A 22,351-nucleotide genomic window follows, 5' to 3' on the forward strand; every position below is an offset into this window, starting at 1 on the left:
TTGAGAGTCAACTCATAATTTTATATTTATTTTTTTTACTACTTCATTTAGAATAAGAATGTATTTTTCATTTTTTATTGAAGTTGATCTTTTTAAGGTTCAATTTATAATTTTTTATAATATTTTTCATATACTCATTCTATTATATTATTCTTTTGATAATTTATTAATTGTTGTTACTCTAGGTTATTCTTATCGTCTAATGTTCCAGTTCATTGTCTTTTGCCACAATCATTTACAATACATCACATCCATGAAATACCTCATTGAGTTGTCTTCACTGATTCGGGTTCCAACTACATGGATGTAAGCGTTCAAATAATGGGCAATAAACTCTACTTTACCGAAGGATGGTTGGATCTACTCACCTATTATGACCAACCTAATGGAATGTGGTTAAAGTTAGCTTTCTTGGAAGAGGTTCGATTTTTGATTGAGGAATTGTTTCTATGGACCTTTGTAGGCCAAGTTTAAGTTCCATCCCCTCCATGCTTTTTACGTCTGCCCGAAAATCTTCGAAGTGGAACACATAATGAGATTAAATTCCTTCTGTTTAAGTTCAATTTTGCTAAATTCGTGACAAACTCGAATATATAATTTCAACGATTGGTAATATATTTAAATTTTCTTATTTTAAGCTTTTCGTTATTAGAATAATTTTATAACACATTGTGATTTTTTCAGAAATTACCGACTTTCTTTTGCATGCATGCAATGCAATTGAGGAGAATAAGGGTTAGTTTGGTTTCTCGGTGTGACAATTATATACCTTGCTGCATTGCATGGATAGCGGATGATGAAACTTATTTAACAAGAGGATGGTCTGAATTTGCACGAATTCTAAATGTTCAAACTTACGATGTTCTTTCAGTTGGTTGTCGTTACGAGAATGACTATTCTATACGTGACTAAGGATTAGAATGGATTCAATATTGTTTAAGTAATTTGGTTTTAATATTAGTATTTGATTAAATTAGTATTAGAGAATTTTAAATTATTGCCCCAATTTGTATATTATGAGTATTTTTTGTGGATATACTATTTTTAAATATTTTAATATAAATTTTTTTGTGTCAGATATATTTAAGTTTATTTTTTTATTTCTTTATTTGTATTTTCATTGTATTCGAAAAAAATCTCTACCTAAACATATAGTAAATCGTTTACCTAAACACAATTTCTTTGCCGATAAAAACAGATTTTATCTAGAAAAAAGAATGAAACATACATCTTTTGATGATATATACAAAGTGTAATAGAAATATAGTAACTAGATATTATGTTATAATAATATCTTTAATTGCATTATAATTAGCTCATGAATAATATATGAAAATATTATTTTAGAAAAATATTTTCATTATAATTATATCAAATCAATATTTAATATATTATTAAACTAATTATCAATTAATGATATTTTTCTATTTTAATAATAATAATAATAGTCTATCCTTTTATTGTAGCACTCATCTAACTGAATTAATCTAAATATTTAATGAAAATAAAGGATGAATTTGTGTTTTAAATGATAATACAATTGTATATTTTTTAAGACTTTAAGGCTGTGAGTAAATAGCCAATAAGTTATAGCTCAAATGGCATAGTCTCCCCATACTCAATTAAGAGGTCGCGGGTTTGAGTCTTCTATCTTTGGTAAAAAAAAAAAAAAAGGCTGTGAGTAAATAAGTGATATAATAAAAAGATGCTTCTGAATATATATTCTTCTTATATTAATATACGCATACATGTCACCTCCGTATTTACTTTTTATATCACTCAATTTTCATTAAACGTAACAGAAACCATAAAAACCAATAAATAATTACTTGAGTGTTTCGTTATAACTATATATAGGCTTTATTTTTTTTATTAATACAGTAGTCTATATATATTTATATCTATTTTTTATATAGCAACAATAATATTATAATTATTTATATATCTTTTTTTAACTCATTCTTAAAAATATTGGGATATAGTTAATATAGATAATATATATACTGAATAAAGATTTTTATTGAATTAATTATAATGATTAATACAAGGTAATAATATAAGAATAATCTAATTATAGCAAGAATTTTCATTAAAATAATTGACTAATAATTTGAATATAATCGATATAGTTATATTGATATAATCGAAGAGTATATAGCAATTATAGCAATTATAGCAATTATAATTGATATAGTTAAATTGATATAATTTGAATTATAATTGCCACCTAATTATACTTGAGTATTATCTAATTTTAGATATTTTATAAATTAAAATTTTTTATTGCATGAATTATCATCATTACTCAATAATAATAATAATAATAATAATAATAATAATAATAATAATAATAATAATAATAATAATAATAAATAATTTCGAATGAATATAATTGATATAGTTCTAATTTTCATAAATATGTAATAATTTTATCAGTATATATTCACAATTTTAATTAGTATATAATTATAATAATATTATATAGACATAAGATTAATTAGTTAACAAATTGAATTTAGATTATGGAGTTTAATTTTTCACTCAAATTTCTAATCATTAGTGATTTTATTTTTTATATTTACAGTAAATTTTGACTATAAAAAGAAAAAAAAATAATTTTGATTGTTTTCTATTTTATTTATTTACAGTCATGATTAAATTTGATATAATTATAGTAAGTCTCTATAATTATAGCAATATAAACCTGTTTCATATATAGCAATAATATTATACATATTTATATATCTCTTTTTTTAATAATAATAGTCTATCCTTTTATTACAACTCTCATCTAACTGAATTAATCTAAATATTTAATGAAAATAAATGATGGATTTGTGTTTTGAATGATAATACAATTATATATTTTTAAAGATTTTAAGGCTGTGAGTAAATAAGTGATATAATAGAAAGAAGCTTCTGAATATATATTCTTCCTATATTAATATACGCATGTATGTCACCTCCGTATTTACCTTTTATATCACTCAATTTTCATTAAGCAGAAACCATAAAAACTAATAAATACTTACTTGAGTTTTTCGTTATAATTATATATAGACTTAATTTTTTTTTTAATACAGTCTATATATATTTATATCTATTTTTTATATAGCAACAATAATATTATATATATTTATATATCCCTTTTTCTAACTCATTCTTAAAAATATTGGCATATAATTAATATAGATAACATATATATTGAATAAAGATCTTTATTGAATTAATTATAACGATTAATACAAGGTAATAACATAAGAATAACCTAATTATAGCAAGAATTTTCATTAAAACAATTGACTAATAATTTGAATATAATTGATATAGTTAAATTGATATAATCGAAGAGTATATAGCAATTATAGCAATTATAATTGATATAGTTAAATTAATATAACTTGAATTATAATTGTCACCTAATTATACTTGACTATTATCTAATTTTAGATATTTTATAGGTAAAATTTTTTGTCGCTTGAATTATCATCATTACTCAATAATAATAATAATAATAATAATAATAATAATAATAATAATTTCGAATGAATATAATTGATATAATTGATATAGTTCTAATTTTTATTCGTATGTAATAATTTTATCACTATATATTCACAATTTTAATCAGTATATAATAATAATAATAATAATAATAATAATAATAATAATAATAATAATAATAATAATATTATATGGACATAAGATTAATTAGTTAACAAATTGAATTTAGATTATGGAGTTTTATTTTTCATTCAAATTTTTAATCATTAGTGATTTCATTTTTTATATTTACAGTAAATTTTGACTATATAAAAAAAGTTTTGATTGTTTTCTATTTTATTTATTTACAGTCATAATTAAATTTGATATAATTATAATAAGTCTCTATAATTATAGCAATATAAACCTGCTTCATATATAACAATAATATTATACATATTTATATATCTCTTTTTTTAATAATAATAATAGTCTATCCTTTTATTACAACACTCATCTAACTGAATTAATCTAAATATTTAATGAAAATAAAGGATGAATTTATGTTTTGAATGATAATACAATTAAATATATTTTTAAAGACTTTAAGGTTGTGAGTAAATAATATAAGTGATATAATAGAAAGATGCTTTTGAATATATATTCTTCCTATATTAATATACGCATGCATGTCACATCCGTATTTACCTTTTATATCACTCAATTTTCATTAAGCGTAACAGAAACCATAAAAACCAATAAATACTTAGTTGAGTTTTTTGTTATAATTATATATAGGCTTTTTTTTATAATACAGTCTATATATATATTTATATCTATTTTTTATATAGCAACAATAATATTATATATATTTATATATTTCTTTTTTTAACTCATACTTACAAATATTGGCATATAATTAATATAGATAACATTTATACTGAATAAAGATCTTTATTGAATTAATTATAACGATTAATACAAAGTAATAACATAAGAATAACCTAATTATAGCAAGAAATTTTATTAAAATAATTTACTAATAATTTGAATATAATTGATATAGTTAAATTGATATAATTGAAAAGTATATAGCAATTATAGTAATTATAATTGATATAGTTAAATTGATATAATTTGAATTATAATTGTCATCTAATTATACTTGAGTATTATCTAATTTTAGATATTTTATAGGTAAAATTTTTTGTCGCTTGAATTATCATCATTACTCAATAATAATAATAATAATAATAATAATAATAATAATAATAATAATAATAATATTAATAATAATTTCGAATGAATATAATTGATATAATTAATATAGTTCTAATTTTCGTTCATATGTAATAATTTTATCACTATATATTCACAATTTTAATTAGTATATAATAATAATAATATTATTATATGAACATAAGATTAATTAGTTAACAAATTAAATTTAGATTATGGAGTTTTATTTTCTATTCAAATTTTTAATCATTAGTAATTTTATTTTTTATATTTACATTAAATTTTGACTATAAAAACAAAAAAAAATAGTTTTGATTGTTTTCTATTTTATTTATTTACAGTTATAATTAAATTTGATATAATTATAATAAGTCTATATAATTATAGCAATATAAATCTGCTTCATATATAGCGATAATATTATACATATTTATATATCTCTTTTTTTTTATCTCTTTTCTAAAAATTTTGGCATATAATTAATGTGAATTATATATATATATATATATATATATATATATATATATATATATATATATATATATATATATATATATATATATATATATATATACTTAGCAGGTGTCTCTATTTATATAATTTTTTTTAATAGTGGCAAGTATCTCCATTAAAAATTCGTACCGTGTGCAATTAGTGTGTGTATATATATATATATATATAAGTCGTAATAGTCAATTGTTACAATTATTTATCATCTAGAAAATTCGTACCTCATTCATAGTTCTTTTTCTCTTTATTATTTTCCATACCTAATGGCTACAAGCTATGATTCTATCAACAATATTACCTATAGTAGATTATGTAATGAAAAGGTTTGGAAAATAAAGGCAAGGATAATAAGGTTATGAAAAGTCCCATCCAAATTTGACAAGAGTAAGACAACTTACCTAAAAATCGTTCTCATGGATGATAAGGTAGGTTGATTGTAAACCCCGGTTAAATTAATAGATAATTAGTCAATAAATTAGTTTTTAATAAGGAGGATTAGAAATGTGAATATTATATTAAATTAGGATAGAGCTCATCGAAACGAGAATTTTGACACCAATTTCGAGAAAATCGATCCAAGATTGGACCGAACAGACCGAACCGATTAAACCGGACCCGAACTGGGCTGTCGGTCCAACCGGACCAGCCCTTTTAAATGAGGCCGAAAGCCCCTTTCTTCCCCATTTCACCTGCAAGCAGCGTGAAAGCTTCAGGGAGGAGAAACACTTCCAACCCTTACGTCACTTTTCAAAATTCCGTAACTTCTCCGTCCGAGCTCCAATCGCCGCACCGTTTGCGGCCACGCGTCCACCGCGTCGAGCTCTACGTTTCTACCGGAACAATTTCACTTGTAACTTGTTTAATCACTCTTAGACCTCTTTTTCCCCAATTTTCGAATTTTCAATGGGAAGGTTGAATTTCTTTGATTTTTGATGTTTTAGGATCCAATTAGCTTGAGGAAAACGTTCACTCTTTCTTATGTGAAGCTTGGATAAGGTGAGGATATGATAATTTTATTTTAATTTCATTGAATTTGAGCTTTGAGTATTAAATTGGATATATATGTGTTATGAATGTGTATTAGGTTGTGAATAAATAATTGGAGCTTAAAATTGTGAATACTGGAACTTGGAGGAAGCGGATTAGTTGAGATTTTGAGGGCTGTGTTCTTTTAAGAAAATTGTCTTGGAATAATACTTGGGAATCGGCCAAGGTATGGTTTAGGTTTCTTTCATTTAATATATAATGTTCTATGAAAACGTAGGCTAGATAACCATAGGATAAGTTGGAATGCAGGTGTATGTTTAATGTTTAGTAATTTGTCGATGAATATATTTGGTTGAAGTTTATTGGATAATTAGTTATTAATTTTGGATGGTGAATGTTGTTATGTTAATTTGGAGAGAATTATGGTTGAATGTTATTGTTGATGTACATGGTTGGTTTGGTGCTTGTTGATTAACTAATAATTTGGTAAATTATTGATTTGAGGTATTTTGTGTTAGAAGCCTAGGATTAGTGAACTATGATCCTTAGTTGAATTTTGGTTGTTGGATTTGAATATTGTATGAGTATAATTGTTGATCTGAGATAGATTTATTGTGGTGACTGTTATGATGATGATGAAGGGTATGTTGAATTGAAAAGAAAGCAGGTTTGGACCCGAAAAGGGTGGCAAAGTCCGAGTTTTAGAGGAGTTGCTGCCGAAATTTTATAAAAATTAGAGATTTTGTTTATATGATTATCTAAAAAGATTTATATTCAAAGGTTATATGGTTTGATTTAGAGTTATTAAGAAAATGAGCATATTTTAAGTTTGATTCATTTAGAAGAGAATGAATTATGTTTTGAATTGGAACTATTGATGGACAGAATGGGAGGTGTGATAATGAAGGATAAGGATTGAATATGATTGATGTATGATGATGAATGAAATGCGATTGAGAATGACGTGGATGTTGATGAATTATAATTGAATTATTTAAATGGCTTATGAATTTGAATAATCTGAGATATGAGATTCCCTGGATTAAGTGTCGTGGCTTGCCACCACGTGTACCAGGTTGAAAACTCGATACTCTGTTGACCTTACGACGTAAGTGTGACCGGGCACTATATAAATTCCCAGGAATGTTACCCCATTGAGCAATATTGACTATATGAGAAAAAGCTATGCATAGACTCTTGGGGATGCACGTCGGGGGACAGTCTAAGGACAATTTAGACTTGTCGGGTTGGCTGGATAACCGACAGATGAGCCTCATCAGCCATAGGACAGGCATGCATCATATGCATATTACTCGAATTACTTGCTTGTGCTTTAATTGGGTGTGCCTAAATGTACTTGCCATGTTAAATGTGTATTTGTTACCTACAGTATTTGTAACCTTCTTGTGCTTGTCTTTATCTGTTTATCTGTCTATGAAATGCATGATGGAGTTGGAGGTATGGAGGAATGGCAAAATGGGATTTAGATTTAAGGTTAAGTTAAGTTAGGTTTAAATATCCTTAGTAAACCACCTTTTATGGCTTCTATTTAATACTTTAAGCTCTATAATCTGAGTGTCGGCATTCTAGGATTGCCTCTAGCATTCCCAGGACCTTATATATTATGTGTGTGGCACCTTTACCATACTGAGAACCTCCGGTTCTTATTCCATACTATGTTGTTGTTTTTCAGATGCAGGTCGAGAGGCATCTCGTTAGGCGTCTGGGCTCTTGAAGCGGAGTGGTGACAAGGTTATTTTGTTATGCTATGATGTATATATATATATATATGTACTTAGCTTTCTCTCCGCATAACTTGTCCTTTTTGATCCTCTTAGAGGTTTATGGAGAGGCAGGATTGTGTATATGTACTTTTGGGTTTTGGATATGTATGTATATATATGTAAATATTCTCCGGCCAGTCTTGACTTTGCAGGCTGAGTTAGGAGCTTGTTATTTTGTATCTTTGGCACTCTATTCCTACTTCTATTATCATATGTTTAATAGTTATGGTTTCCTTAGCACGCAGGTTAACTCGTTCCTTGAGCATTGCGCTTTTATTTTGCGATTTTTGTTTCCTCTTTTCTTCAAGGCTCCTAGCATATTATAATTCTTCTGCTATTATATGTATTCATTTTATTTTAGAGGTCGTAATACCACACCACCTCTGTTTTACGGCTTAAGCGTAGAGTTTAGTGTGGTAGGGTGTTACATTATGGTATCAGAGCAGTTCATTCCTATAGAGCCTGAAAGATGGAATGATTGTACTTCTGTGCATTCTCTGTATATGTGTGTATGTGCTATTAGGATATCTGATTGATATATATGGCATAAACGTTTGTGAGCATGCATTTGGAACTTAAAGCATTAGACCTGCGATATTGAGACTGATCAACTTAATATCACTTGTTTGGTGTGTATAGGGACCAGATGTCGACTCGCGGACGCGGTCGTGGGTGAGGTAGAGGTAGGACAGGCACCGTTATTCCTGCCCCCCATAGGGACTGATCCAGTAGACTTTATGGCTACCCTGGAAAATATGGCTGCAGCTATGCAGGCAACAGCTGAGGCACTGGGTAATCAAATAAATCAGGGTAATCATGGGAATAATAATGATGAGGATGGTCCTATGACACTTGCTACATTTCTGAAAGTTCGCCTCCAACTTTTAGGGGAACCTCAAATCCCACTGATGCAGATAATCGGATTCAGGCTATGGAAAGGGCGTTGCGGGCTCAGCAGGTTCCTGAAGAGTAATGGGTTGAATTTGGAACTTATCAATTGCAAGGTGAAGCTCAGTATTGGTGGCAGAAAACCCGACGTATCCTGCAGTCTGATGGTGTTGCGATTCCTTGGGAGGTTTTCCGGACAGAGTTCTATAAGAAATATTTTCCTAATTCAGCTAGAAATGCCAAGGAACTTAAATTAATGCAGTTAAAGCAGGGACAGATGACTGTTGCTGAGTATACTAGCAAATTTGAGAAGTTATGTCGCTTTTCTCGTATCTGTCAAGGTGCGCCTGAAGATTTTGCTGAATGGAAGTGTATTAAATATGAGGGAGGTCTTCGGAGCGATATTCTGAGCTTCGTTTCCCCAATGAAGATCAGGGTGTTTTCTGAATTGGTGAATAAGAGTAGGGTGGCTGAGGATTGTGTGAGAAAGGCGGCAGCAGAGAAAGGAAGTTTGAGGGTGCCTTTTCAGAGGCCTTCAGGGAGAAACTTTGCTCTGAGAGGTAGGAATTTCAAGCGTGGAGGTTTTGTTCCGCAGCAGACTCAGGGTCAAGGTAATTACAGAAGGCCGAATATTACTGCTAATCAAGGAAAAATGTTTGAAAAGCAGCCACAGCAGGATCTGAATTGTCAGAAGTGCGAAAAGTATCATCCTGGAGTTCCGTGCAGATTAGGACTTGGAGTGTGCTATTCCTGTGGACAGCCCGGGCATATGGCCAGTCGTTTCCCGGAGAAGAAGAAGTATGAGACTGGTAGAGTGCAGCAGTCATGGAGAGTATACACCACTTCTACAATAGGTGCTGAGGGATTTGAGACACTAATTAGAGGTAATTGTGAAATGGCTGGTAAAATCATAAATGCTTTATTTGATTCAGGAGCAAGTCATTCATTTATTGCATTTGAAAAGGCCCATGAATTAGGATTGAAAATGGTGGTCTTAGGTTATGATTTGAAAGTATATAATGCTACTCATGAAGCTATGGTGACTAGGATAGGATGTCCACAAGTTCCCTTTCGAGTACAACAGCGTGAATTTGTGCATGATTTGATTTGTTTGCCTATGACTGGTTTTGATCTCATCTTGGGATTGGATTGGTTATCCAAGAATCATATTTTGCTTGATTGTTCTGAGAAGTCAGTACGGTTTATGCCGGAAGGGTCGGAAGCACCGGTTGTGGTGAATAGTTACTATTTGAATTCTATGATAGTAAATTATTCTGGAACCGAATGTCAGGGTATTATGTTATTAACTGCGGGAGTATCAGGTGATGATCAGAGTTTAGAGCAGATTCTCGTTGTATGTGAATTTTCAGATGTTTTTCCGGATGATATTAATGAATTTCCACCTAACCGGGAAGTTGAATTCGCAATTGACTTAGTGCCTGGAGCCGGTCCAATTTCAATTACTCCTTATAGGATGTCACCTTTAGAAATGGCTGAACTGAAAGCTCAGTTGGAAGATCTATTGGGTAAGCATTTTATCCGACCAAGTGTTTCTCCGTGGGGAGCACCATTGTTACTAGTAAAGAAGAAGGATGGGAGTATGCGGTTGTGTGTCGACTATCGGCAGTTGAATAAGATCACTGTGAAGAACAAATATCTGTTGCCTAGAATTGATGATCTAATGGATCAGTTACAGGGTGCCGGTGTGTTTTCTAAGATTGATCTGTGATCCGGATATCATCAGATAAGGGTTAGAGATGAGGATATTCTGAAGACTTCTTTCAAGACGCGTTATGGTCATTATGAATATACAGTGATGTCTTTTGGGTTAACTAATGCCCCGGCAGTATTTATGGATTATATGAACAGGATTTTCTGACCGTATCTAGACAAGTTTGTTATTGTCTTCATTGATGATATTCTTGTTTATTCTAAGTCTGAAGAGGAACATGCTGATCACTTGTGAACTGTGCTGCAAATTTTGAGAGACAGGAAGTTATATGCTAAGTTATCTAAATGCGAGTTCTGAAAGAGTGAAGTGAAGTTTCTCGGTCACGTGGTGAGTAAGCAGGGAATAGCTGTGGATCCTGCTAAGGTGGAAGCAGTGATGAATTGGGAGCGACCAACTTCCGTAACAGAAATCAGGAGTTTCCTGGGTTTGGCGGGGTATTATCGCAGATTCATTAAAGGATTTTCACAGCTCGCCTTACCTTTAACTAAGTTGACTAGGAAGGATACGCCTTTTATCTGGACTCCAGAGTGTGAGGAGAGTTTTCAAGAATTGAAGCATAGATTGACTACTGCACCCGTATTGGTATTGCCCGAATCAAGTGAACCGTTTGAAGTGTACTGTGATGCATCACTGAAGGGTTTAGGGTGCGTTCTGATGCAGCACCAGAATGTTGTAGCATACGCCTCATGACAGTTAAGGCCGCATGAGATGAACTATCCGACACATGATTTAGAACTTGTTGCTGTTGTGTTTGCTTTAAAGATCTGGAGGCACTACCTCTATGGCGTTAAGTTTCATGTTTTCTCAGATCATAAGAGTTTGAAGTATCCTTTTTAGTAGAAAGAGTTAAATATGCGTCAGAGGAGGTGGACGGAGCTTCTGAAAGACTATGATTTTGAATTAAATTATCATCCAGGAAAAGCGAACGTTGTGGCGGACGCTTTGAGTCGAAAATCTTTATATGCAGCTTGGATGATGCTACAGGAAGAAGAATTACTAAGGGCATTTCAAGGTTTGAATTTGGGAATTAGAGAAGAATATAGAATTTTGTGTTTGAGTAAGTTGCAGATTTCAAGTGAATTTAAATCAGAACTTTTGAAGGCTCATCGAGACAATGAAGCGTTACGTAAAGTATTACCAGCAGTTGAACAGGAAAAACAGTAGAAAGTGTCGAAAGGACAGGATGGTTTATAGAGGTTCAAGAACTGGATTATTGTGCAAGATATAGGAGACCTACGAGAAAGTATCTTGAAAGAAGCTCATAAGAGCGGGTTCTCAATTCATCCAGGGAGTACTAAAATGTACCAAGATCTGAAAGCGATGTTCTGGTGGTCAGGTATGAAGAATGATATGGCATTGCATGTATCTAAATGTTTAACGTGTCAGAAGGTTAAGATTGAGCATCAGAGACCATTAGGGACCCTTCAGCCTTTGGAGATTCCACAATGGAAATGGGAGAGTATTGCAATGGATTTTGTGATAGGGTTGCCTAGAACCCGGTCTGGTTGTGACGCTATTTGGGTGGTTGTGGATCGACTGATAAAATCAGCTCACTTTCTTCCTATCCGAATAAGTTGTACAATGGAAGAATTGGCTCGAATGTATATCAAAGAGATTGTCAGGTTACATGGTGTGCCTTGTACTATTATATCTGATAGAGATCCCCGTTTTACATCAAGGTTCTGGGGAGATTTTCAGCGTGCATTTGGGACTCGGTTAAGCTTGAGTACTACGTATCACCCTCAGACAGATGGTCAGTCAGAAAGAACTATTTAGACCTTGAAGGATATGCTAAGGGCTTATGTTTTGGACCAGCCGGCGAGTTGGGATCGGTATATGCCATTAGTAGAGTTTGCTTATAATAATATATATCATGCGAGGATTGGAATGGCTCCATATGAGGCTCTGTATGGCAGGAAATGTCAATCTCTGTTGTGTTGGTATGAAACTGGAGAAAGGAGTTTATTAGGGCCTGAGATGATAGCTGAAATGACTAAGCAGATAAAGAAGATTCGTAGTCGAATGCTTATAGCTCAAAGCCGCCAGAAAATTTATGCTGATCAGAGGCAAAAGCCTTTGGAATTTGAGAAAGGGGAGCATGTTTTTCTGAAAGTTACACCAACCACTGGAGTGGGAAGAGCTATTAAGACTAAGAAACTGAATCCCCGTTATATTGGACCATTTGAGATTCTGAAGAGAATTGGACCAGTGGCTTATAGAATTGCCTTACCGTCGTATCTTTCGAATTTGCACGATGTGTTCCATGTGTCACAGTTTCGGAAGTATACTCCTGATGCAAGTCAAGTTCTGGAACCAGAACCAATCCAAGGAAGAGAAGATCTAACACTTCCAGTAATTCCAGTGAGAATTGATGATACTAATATCAAACGATTACGTGGAAAGGAAGTATCATTGGTAAAAGTAGATTGGAGTCGAGCTGGTATTGAGGAACATACCTGGGAACTCGAATCAGATATGCGAAAAGACTATCCACATCTCTTTTCAGGCAACTAGATTTGAATTTTGAGGGCAAAATTCTTTATTAGGTGGGTAGGATGTAAACCCCGGTTAAATTAGTAGATAATTAGTTAATAAATTAGTTTTTAATAAGGAGGATTATAAATGTGAATATTATATTAAATTAGGATAGAGCTCATCGAAACGAGAATTTTGACACTAATTTCGAGAAAATTGGTCCAAGATCGGACCGAACAGACCGAACTGGTTGAACCGGACCCAAACCGGGCTGTCGGTCCAACCAGACCAGCCCTTTTAAATGAGGCCGAAAGCCCCTTTCTTCCCCATTTCACCTGCAAGTAGCGTGAAAGCTTCAGGGAGGAGAAACACTTCCAACCCTTATGTCACTTTTCAAAATCCCGTAACTTCTCCGTCCGAGCTCCAATCGCCGCACCGTTTGCGGCCACGCGTCCACCGCGTCGAGCTCTACGTTTCTACCAGAACAATTTTACTGGTAACTTGTTTAATCACTCTCAGCCCTCTTTTCCCCCAATTTTCAAATTTTTATTGGGAAGGTTGAATTTCTTTGATTTTTGATGTTTTAGGATCCAATTAGCTTGAGGAAAACGTTCACTCTTGCTTATGTGAAGCTTGGATAAGGTGAGGATACGATAATTTTATTTTAATTTTATTGAATTTGAGCTTTGAGTATTAAATTGGATATATATGTGTTATGAATGTGTATTAGGTTGTGAATACATAATTGGAGCTTGAAATTGTGAATACTGGAACTTGGAGGAAGCGGATTAGTTGAGATTTTGAGGGTTGTGTTCGTTTAGGAAAATTGTCTTGGAATAATACTTGGGAATCGGCCAAGGTATGGTTTAGGTTTCTTGCATTTAATATATAATGTTCTGTGAAAACGTAGGCTAGATGACCATAGGATAAGTTGGAATGCAGGTGTATGTTTAATGTTTAGTAATTTGTCAATGAATATATTTGGTTGAAGTTTATTGGATAATTAGTTATTAATTTTGGACGGTGAATGTTGTTATGTTAATTTGGAGAGAATTATGGTTGAATGTTATTGTTGATGTACATGGTTGGTTTGGTGCTTGTTGATTAACTAATAATTTGGTGAATTATTGATTTGAGGTATTTTGTGTTAGAAGCCTAGGATTAGTGAACTATGATCCTTAGTTGAATTTTGGTTGTTGGATTTGAATATTGTATGAGTATAATTGTTGATCTGAGGTAGATTTATTGTGGTGACTGTTATGATGATGATGAAGGGTATGTTGAATTGAAAAGAAAGCAGGTTTGGACCCGAAAAGGGTGGCAAAGTCTGAGTTTTAGAGGAGATGCTGCCGAAATTTTATAAAAATTAGAGATTTTGTTTATATGATTATCTAAAAAGATTTATATTCAAAGGTTATATGGTTTGATTTAGAGTTATTAAGAAAATGAGCATGTTTTAAGTTTGATTCATTTAGAAGAGAATGAATTATGTTTTGAATAGGAACTATTGATGGACGGAATGGGAGGTGTGGTAATGAAGGATAAGGATTGAATATAATTGATGTATGATGATGAATGAAATGCGATTGAGAATGATGTGGACGTTGATGAATTATAATTGAATTATTTAAATGGCTTATTGTAACACCTTAACTACCAAAGCTCACGCTTCCGGCAGCGCTACTCTGATAGCTCGGACATTACGACGACTTTTATATTATTTAATACTAAAATATGAGCCTATTTAAAACTTTAAACCGCAAAACCGCTCCAAAAATACTTTTATTCGATAACGTACATCCATAGATACCATGCAACTTACAAAAACATATAAAGAGTACATCAATATATATACATATATATATAAAAATAACATTACAAGCATTAACCAATACATTTCCTATCCCTCTTACAGAATATATCAAGATAAAGGCGAGGGTACAACAATTAATAATCCAAAGCAATACAGAGCATTACAACAACTAAATATACTCTTCGTGACTTCTGCATCCATATCCTGAAAGGGGAAAAATGTAAGGGGGGTGAGAACATCATCCTCGAAAGGGTTCTCAGTAGAGGGTTTTTGGGAATTACTGTAATAGGATACGTGGAGATAAACCGTACCAGTGATTAATAACTGACTTATGCCTCTTTTCAAAAATAATGATTTACAATAAAAGAGAAAATCTAAAATCCTTTTCTGAAAGAGGAAACTGTTCATTTAAAACAATATTTCGAAAGCCTTTCAAAAGGTTCATCTATGCTAAACCAAAAATAGCCTTTCATACTATTCCAAATCAGAAACACAAAACCGAAACCAACCATCGGTCCATCTCATTTCAACCACGGCCCTAGGCCCAAACAATCCAACAACCAATCACCACAATCCAACAGAGTCCCAGATGCAAACACAGATAGGAGGTTCAAGCACAAACAAACAGTTACAGCAAGTAGAGCAAGTAGAAGATAATCTCAAATAGTCACAAAGGCAAACCAAGTACAATATCCACACCCAAACAATGTCACATAAATGCATATGATGCATGCCTGTTCCTAGTGGCTGATGATATCATTTGTCGGTTATAGAGCCAACCCGACAAGTCCTGGTAGCTAACCATTGGACTGTCCCTCTGTCGTGTCTCCCCAACTCGAGTTATACTCAATATAAATTTGATCATAATCATGATCCATATCCATCACCCTCACTGGTGAATATTTATGGGGGTGAGCTCATCCGGGGCTTTCACAGTGCCCGGCCACCCTGACGACATAGGGTCAAAAGAGCTTCGAGTCTCAACCTGGAGCACGTGGTGGCTAGCCACTGCTTTCTCCCAGGGAAACTCTTATCTCCGATAGTGGAAGTGCAACATTCACATTTATCAATGATTCAGCATATACATGCATTCAATCTCATCCATGGATCAACATCCATCTCAGCTATCCGGCTCACGGTTCAGTCCAGAACCAGCCAATATTCATATCATACACAGCCATTCTGGCTCACGGTTCAATCTAGAACCAACCAATATTTATAATTATACACAGCCATTCCGGCTCACAACAAAACAGCACTTCCACATTCAACATCATCAATTCATAAAATCGGCATTTAAGCCATAAATCACTTTTTCCCAAATCATTTCACTTGGAAAACAAGTTTCAACTCTTTTCAGCCTTGGCTTTAAAGATATCATTTCTCAAATCATCTCAGGCTCATAAGCCACTTTTACTCAAGGTAAATTCCCCTTTTAAAACCATGCCACTTTCGGCATCCTCTTTTCAAAACTTTCATAACCATGGAAAGTTAAAGATTTATTTTGAAACATTCAAAATCATCCATCCAACAATGGGATTTTATAACAAAGTTTCTCGGCAAGGTCCCAAGTCCTTAGAGGAGAATAGCATAACTCATTTCGCCAAATTTATTTAAAATCATTAAAACCTTGGCTTTCCGATTTGAGTAATAAAATAGGATCTAAACCAAACCGAGTCACGTAATCATTTACTTCTTTCAAGCCGTTTCCTTTACTTAGGCAAAACCAACTTCAACCCCCATGATAAATTCTAGAACGTTTCAACTGCTCAAAATTATTTTAGTCTTGCAAGAATTCAGAGTTCAAAGAGTACTTAAAACCTTTCCCAAAACATTTCAAAATAAAACTTGTCAATAGACATTTAGGTTCTTTCAACATCATTGAAACTCCTCTAATTGAAACCCTCAAGTCAAATTCAAAGGCGTTGCCCTTGTCACATTTAAAATAGCTTTAAAACATAAGTTTCATCTAAATGACTTTCTCCTGAAAAAGATACAATGCCTTTCTTAAGAAGCAAGACTAAATCACAATTCCCTCTTTAATAATTCATTTCAATGAATCATCCTTTTCTTGATATTTCAACTAAAATAGTAGAAGCCTTCAGCTCATCATTTTTCCCAGACAACATTTCAATAAAGACTCGGATTTTATAGAAATTTTGGCAGCATCTCCCCTAAAACTTGGACTTTGCCACCCGGTCCGGGTCCCAACAAAACCATTCCACAATTTTTTTCCAATAGCCCAGAATCCAAAATCAATTCAAAGGCAAGTCAAAATCCAACAGTTAATCTCAATACCATATTTCAAGAAAACCGTTTCAAAAATCAAATCATTATCAGCCGAATAAACTCATTTCTAAAGTTTCAAAGAAACGGTTCAGTAACAATCATTCATAAAAAACCAGATTATTTAAAACAAGCCATGCTGAATTCAAGAGTGGATTCTATTTTTCACATTCTCAATAAAATTAACTCAATTCAATTCTCAACGGATTAAACTCGATCTCAAAGCTTTAAAAGAATTAACTTGAAAAGCATTTCGTTTCACAAAACCACACAACAATTCAACCAACAGACGTTCATAATCAACCAAGGCAATTCAACCCATACATAAGGCCGATACAATCACCAAATACACATTCTCTCACATCAGTATCCATATGTAATAATTCCAATATATAAGAATATAGTTTTTGGAAAGAGCCCCTACCTCAAAATGCAAATCCATAACCCAAACGCCTCATCAAGTCCTTTTCGCCTCAACCCGAATTGACGACAACCAAAACCTCAGCTCCACTTGCTTTCTCAACGACCACAATGACTCTAATCGCAACACATAATAATCAGGACTCGACCCCACGTTACCAAAACTCGTATTCATTAACCAAACACAATAAAATACTAACGCGAGACTTTTCGAAACATACTTACTTACCGAAGAAGGAACGGCTGAACCAAACAGCGGCGGTCTCTTGAACCGGTTTGGTGGCAGCCCGGCAGCCACCTCAAGTGACAGCGGCGACCGGACTCCGGCGTTGGTAACTGAAACCCACATACAGAGGCGATGAAGCTTTTGGAATCTTAAACGAATGAAAACCAAATTCAAAGCCCTTACTGGTAGAGTTTTTCGGCAACGGCAGAAGTAGCCAGAGGCTCCGGCGTTGGTCCCGGAAGTCACAGAACCACTCCCGGCGGTTAGTGTCATAGAGACGCAGCTCCCTTGCCCGGCAGCGGCACCTGTGGCGGCCTGAACACTCTTTTGACTGCAGTTCAGCTTGCCATCACCCGCAGCGGCAAGCTCAGATGGTGGCGGACACAACCCTCCTCCTCCTTACTCGTTCCGATCTCCCTCTCTCCAGCAGTGACGCAGGTGGATTCCTTTCCCGTCACAGCACCCTTCGTGCGCCGTTTCCCCCGGTTCCCTTTCCCAGATGTGTTCTCTTCCCCAGCAGCGGCAAAACTACACCTCCTCCCAGCCTCAGACGCGAGTTCTCCCTCTCCTTCACTCATAATGTTCGACGGCGACTACAACCCCTTTCAGAACAGCGACGGCGGCGAGGCGTGAAGCAGCGCCCTCTCCTCCTCTTCGCGGAAGCTTTATCGGCGACAACAGTAGCGCCGTTGGAGGACATGGAAGCAGTGGCGGCCGAACAAGAACGCGATGAGGCTGAGGACGAATGGTGGTGACGAACCGAGGTGGTGGCTCCCTGGACGACAGCGGCGCGTTAACGACTCGCAGGTCTGACGACGGCGACGCGACGGCGGTGGTGAAGCCCGACGCGCCGGCGACGCTCCTCTCTCTTCTCTTCCTTCCTTCCTTCCTTCTCCGTGTGTCCCTCACCCACTTCCCTTTCTGTTTCGTTCTTTCCCTCTTCTGGTGGCTGGGTGTGTGTGTGTGTTTAGAGTAGAGAGGGTAGCAGCTGCGGCTGCTTGGGTTTGAGGGGCTAGGGCTTCATTTTTGAAACTTAGGGTTAGGGGTACTTTTGTAATTTCAAATAAAAGTAGGGGTAACATAGTAATTAGGAATAAATTTTAATCCAACAAAATTAATGTATAGAAATACTATTTGCTCATCAATTTTACAAATTAATTTCAATAAAATGTCCCAACCAAATAATTAGAAATAATATACTTAATTTCTTCATTTTCCAAAATAGCAGTATTAATATTTAAAATATTAATTACTTAGTTCAAATCATATAAAATTCTTATTATTTCATAACTATCAACTTTATACTTTAAATATAGAAAATAATCCAATAATATAAAATTGGAGAATAATCATAACTCATCTCAAATTCAATAAATCAAAACTTGCCTTAATTATCTTTAATAAAATAATTTCTGAAATTAAGGCTATAAATAACTATAAGATTTGAGACTTGATGATAATAAGACTTTTCAAAAGTTCTGGGTCTTACATTCTACCCACCTTACAAAAATTTTCGTCCTCGAAAATTGATACAAAACAAAAGAAATTTCATAACAGTTCACTCTTGAACATATTTAAAGAAGAAGCAAAAATATCTCAACATATAAACATATATACGGTTTTCAAATACTTTGATTGTCATTTGCATAAGGATACAAAGGTAGGAGTATGGTTGCAAAGCGAACATTACAAGACAGGCTCAATGCAAAAGATGACATGGGTCAAACATGTAATAGTAAGGCAAGGCATCAAAGGCTATAAAACATGATGGGGTTAAAACGACGTGCTCAACATCCGCACGCTAATCTCATATCAACCTCAAAGCTTCAACTTTCCAACTCCATCAAGCACTTTATAATCCCCATATCCGATCATAAGCCTAACGATTGCAAACCCGTTCGCAAGGAACGAAACACCCACAACTTATAACGTCGCACACCTACCGCTTCAACTTTCGTATACCCATATCACGTCTTAAAGAACTAATGCATCGCGTTACTATGTCTACAAGTCGCACGTGATATCAAATAATTCTCGAGTCTACTCAGAAAGATACAAGATTTAGAAAGGAGAATCAAATGTCAAAGATAGTACCCATAGATTTGAGAGAATTTTTCCAATTCCCGATAAACAAGGATGCTCAGGCAATGAAGTTTGCTAGAAATAAACCAATTGACAACTCCAAAGATAACCCTTGGATCCAAGAAATCCAATAGGACCAATAAGAAGAGAACCAGTGCCTTAGTTCAAAAAAATTCAAGTTGAGTCGAAGAAGTGGGAGGTTTACAGAAAGAATATCTCAAACCCAAGATAAAGCTTACCAAACTCAAGAGCACGATTACAAATACTTTCGAATACATTGTTCATGAAAGAGTCGAAAACTTGCAAAAAAACCACTTTGCAGTCTAGAAGAAAAGTTGAGCAACATTCTTCAAGAGAGTAGCAAAAGCATAAATGTGGCTTTACTTCAATACAATTTCATGTTGAAGTAGATCATGTAGAGTTTTAAAAATAAAATGCACACAAGTTTGGCTAAGAGCTAAAATATTTCCTCAAATATTTTAGAAGGATAGTTAGGTGCACAACCTAACCAAAAGCAGTTCATAAAAACTCGGAAGTAATCAAATGCTTGTTCAAAATTCTCAAAATTTCATATTCAAACAAGCGTGTATAACATTTATAGCAAGTACGAAAGAGGAAGTTAAATTCTTCTTAGAAAAGAAACTCCGAAGTAAAAATTTGATTACAATTTGGTAAAGGAACAAGTGGTATGTTACAAACGAACCGATTTCCACTAAATAAGGAAGCTTTCCAAAACTTCATTTAAAACAGCGTATGCCAACTTTAAATCAACTTCGTCAAAATTAAAAAATGGTTTCAATCTCAATCAAACAACAGAAAATAAATTCCGTTTAGTATTCTTCCAAAGAGAATTCAAAACTTCTTTAAAAGGTTCAAAACAAGACTCCAAAAGTGTTCTTGAAATCACCATCTCAAAAGAACATTCAAGAAGTTTAAGATGTACTAAAAAGGAGTCAAGCCATGCAAGAAAGGATCTTAATCCAAGAGAGTTCAAACAAGATCCACTAGGCATGAGACATCAAACAAGTTTTTAATTGACTCAAAAGAATACAAAAGTCATAGGAAAAGACAACTCAATCATTAGTAATTTCTCAAGGATAAATCTTTGACTAAAAACTCTGGTAGAGACAATGAGAGGATAAATGATACACTATTTTTGAAACGAATCAAACTAACTCATAAGAATGAGATTCACCAGAGAAGGAAAGCTGAGATTGATTGTAGTGCTCCCAAAAGGTAGATGTATATTTAAAAACAGAATCATGTATGACATTCACAGAGGTGAAAAGCTTAAGAAGGAGCGAGTCCGTTCATAAGAAAAAAGCTATGAGTCCAACTTTTTCAAAAGAACAACAATGACATAAACCATGTAGTATGCTAAATCAAACTAAAATCAAAATGAATTAAGTAAAGTTTATCCAACGAAACTCAACCGGGATAAAAGCAAGAAATCTCCTTTCTTTCCAGAATTTTGAAAAATATCCCAAATATATAATCAATTGAAGATTTGCATTGGAACTATAGTAAAACTACTAGAAAGTCAATTTACTTTAAAAGTAAGTGCAATTTCGTAAACCAGTAAAAGTACAGGCGAGGTATTAGAAAGAAATAGTTGTTAAACTGTATAAGTAATCTCAAAGTTTCATATATAGAAAAGTATATATCTAATCAACAGCAATTTATAAAATCTCATAATTGGCTGCGATCACTGTCAAATAAGAGAAAAACTGAATCAATAATTTCTCTAATAATGGACTCGGAATCAGGAGTTAAAAGGCACAGCGCATCAAGACAGGTTCAAAGTTATGTCAAAGAACACGTGAATAAAGAAGAACTCAAACAGAGGAAGATAGATGTAACAAGGACTGCAAACAAACATATGCAATTAAGATCAACAAGAATGCATATGAATAGAGGAATAGAGTTGCAAAATTGACGTTAGGATTTTTACCAGTAAAGAATGTCATAAAAACAGTCGCATTGTAGATATTGTCTCTAAACTGACAAAAATCCCTTCGTACAAACGTTTGGGTGTCACGAGTAACAAACCCCTTTGAAATTGATAACCGAGTATTCAAACCTCGGGTCGTCTTCTCAAGGAATTGCAGGGAGGTATGTTCTTATTATTGGTTATGAGTTTGTAAATTGGGGTTTATTAGGAAGTAAGGTGGAATATGTTATATGACAAGTTTTATTAATGTATAAGATAAGAAGCAACAATAGTAAATGGCAGAGGAAATAAAATAATAATAATAAAAATAAACTCTTGGCAAGGTATGAGAACTTGGAATTTCAAATTAATTATCCTTATCAATAGTAATGAAAGTTGAATCTTGATTCTACTTAGTTAACCTTTACTAAAGCAAAGGAAGGTCAAGGGACAAATTGGTTTGATCTTCGAATCCTATTTATTTCCTAAGAAAAGA

At 33.4% G+C, this 22,351-nt stretch overlaps 1 long non-coding RNA gene across 1 annotated transcript; it reads left to right on the forward strand.

Moving 5' to 3' along the window:
• The first annotated feature begins 5,914 nt into the window (after positions 1-5,914).
• Positions 5,915-8,196, forward strand: LOC140181528 (uncharacterized). The gene is made up of 4 exons (XR_011876235.1): positions 5,915-6,082; positions 6,174-6,228; positions 6,317-6,445; positions 7,913-8,196. It is a non-coding gene; the product is annotated as an uncharacterized lncRNA (long non-coding RNA).
• Positions 8,197-22,351: the final 14,155 nt, after the last annotated feature.

This window comes from Arachis hypogaea, chromosome 18 (assembly GCF_003086295.3).
Source record: "Arachis hypogaea cultivar Tifrunner chromosome 18, arahy.Tifrunner.gnm2.J5K5, whole genome shotgun sequence".
Classification (NCBI taxonomy): Eukaryota; Viridiplantae; Streptophyta; class Magnoliopsida; order Fabales; family Fabaceae; genus Arachis; species Arachis hypogaea.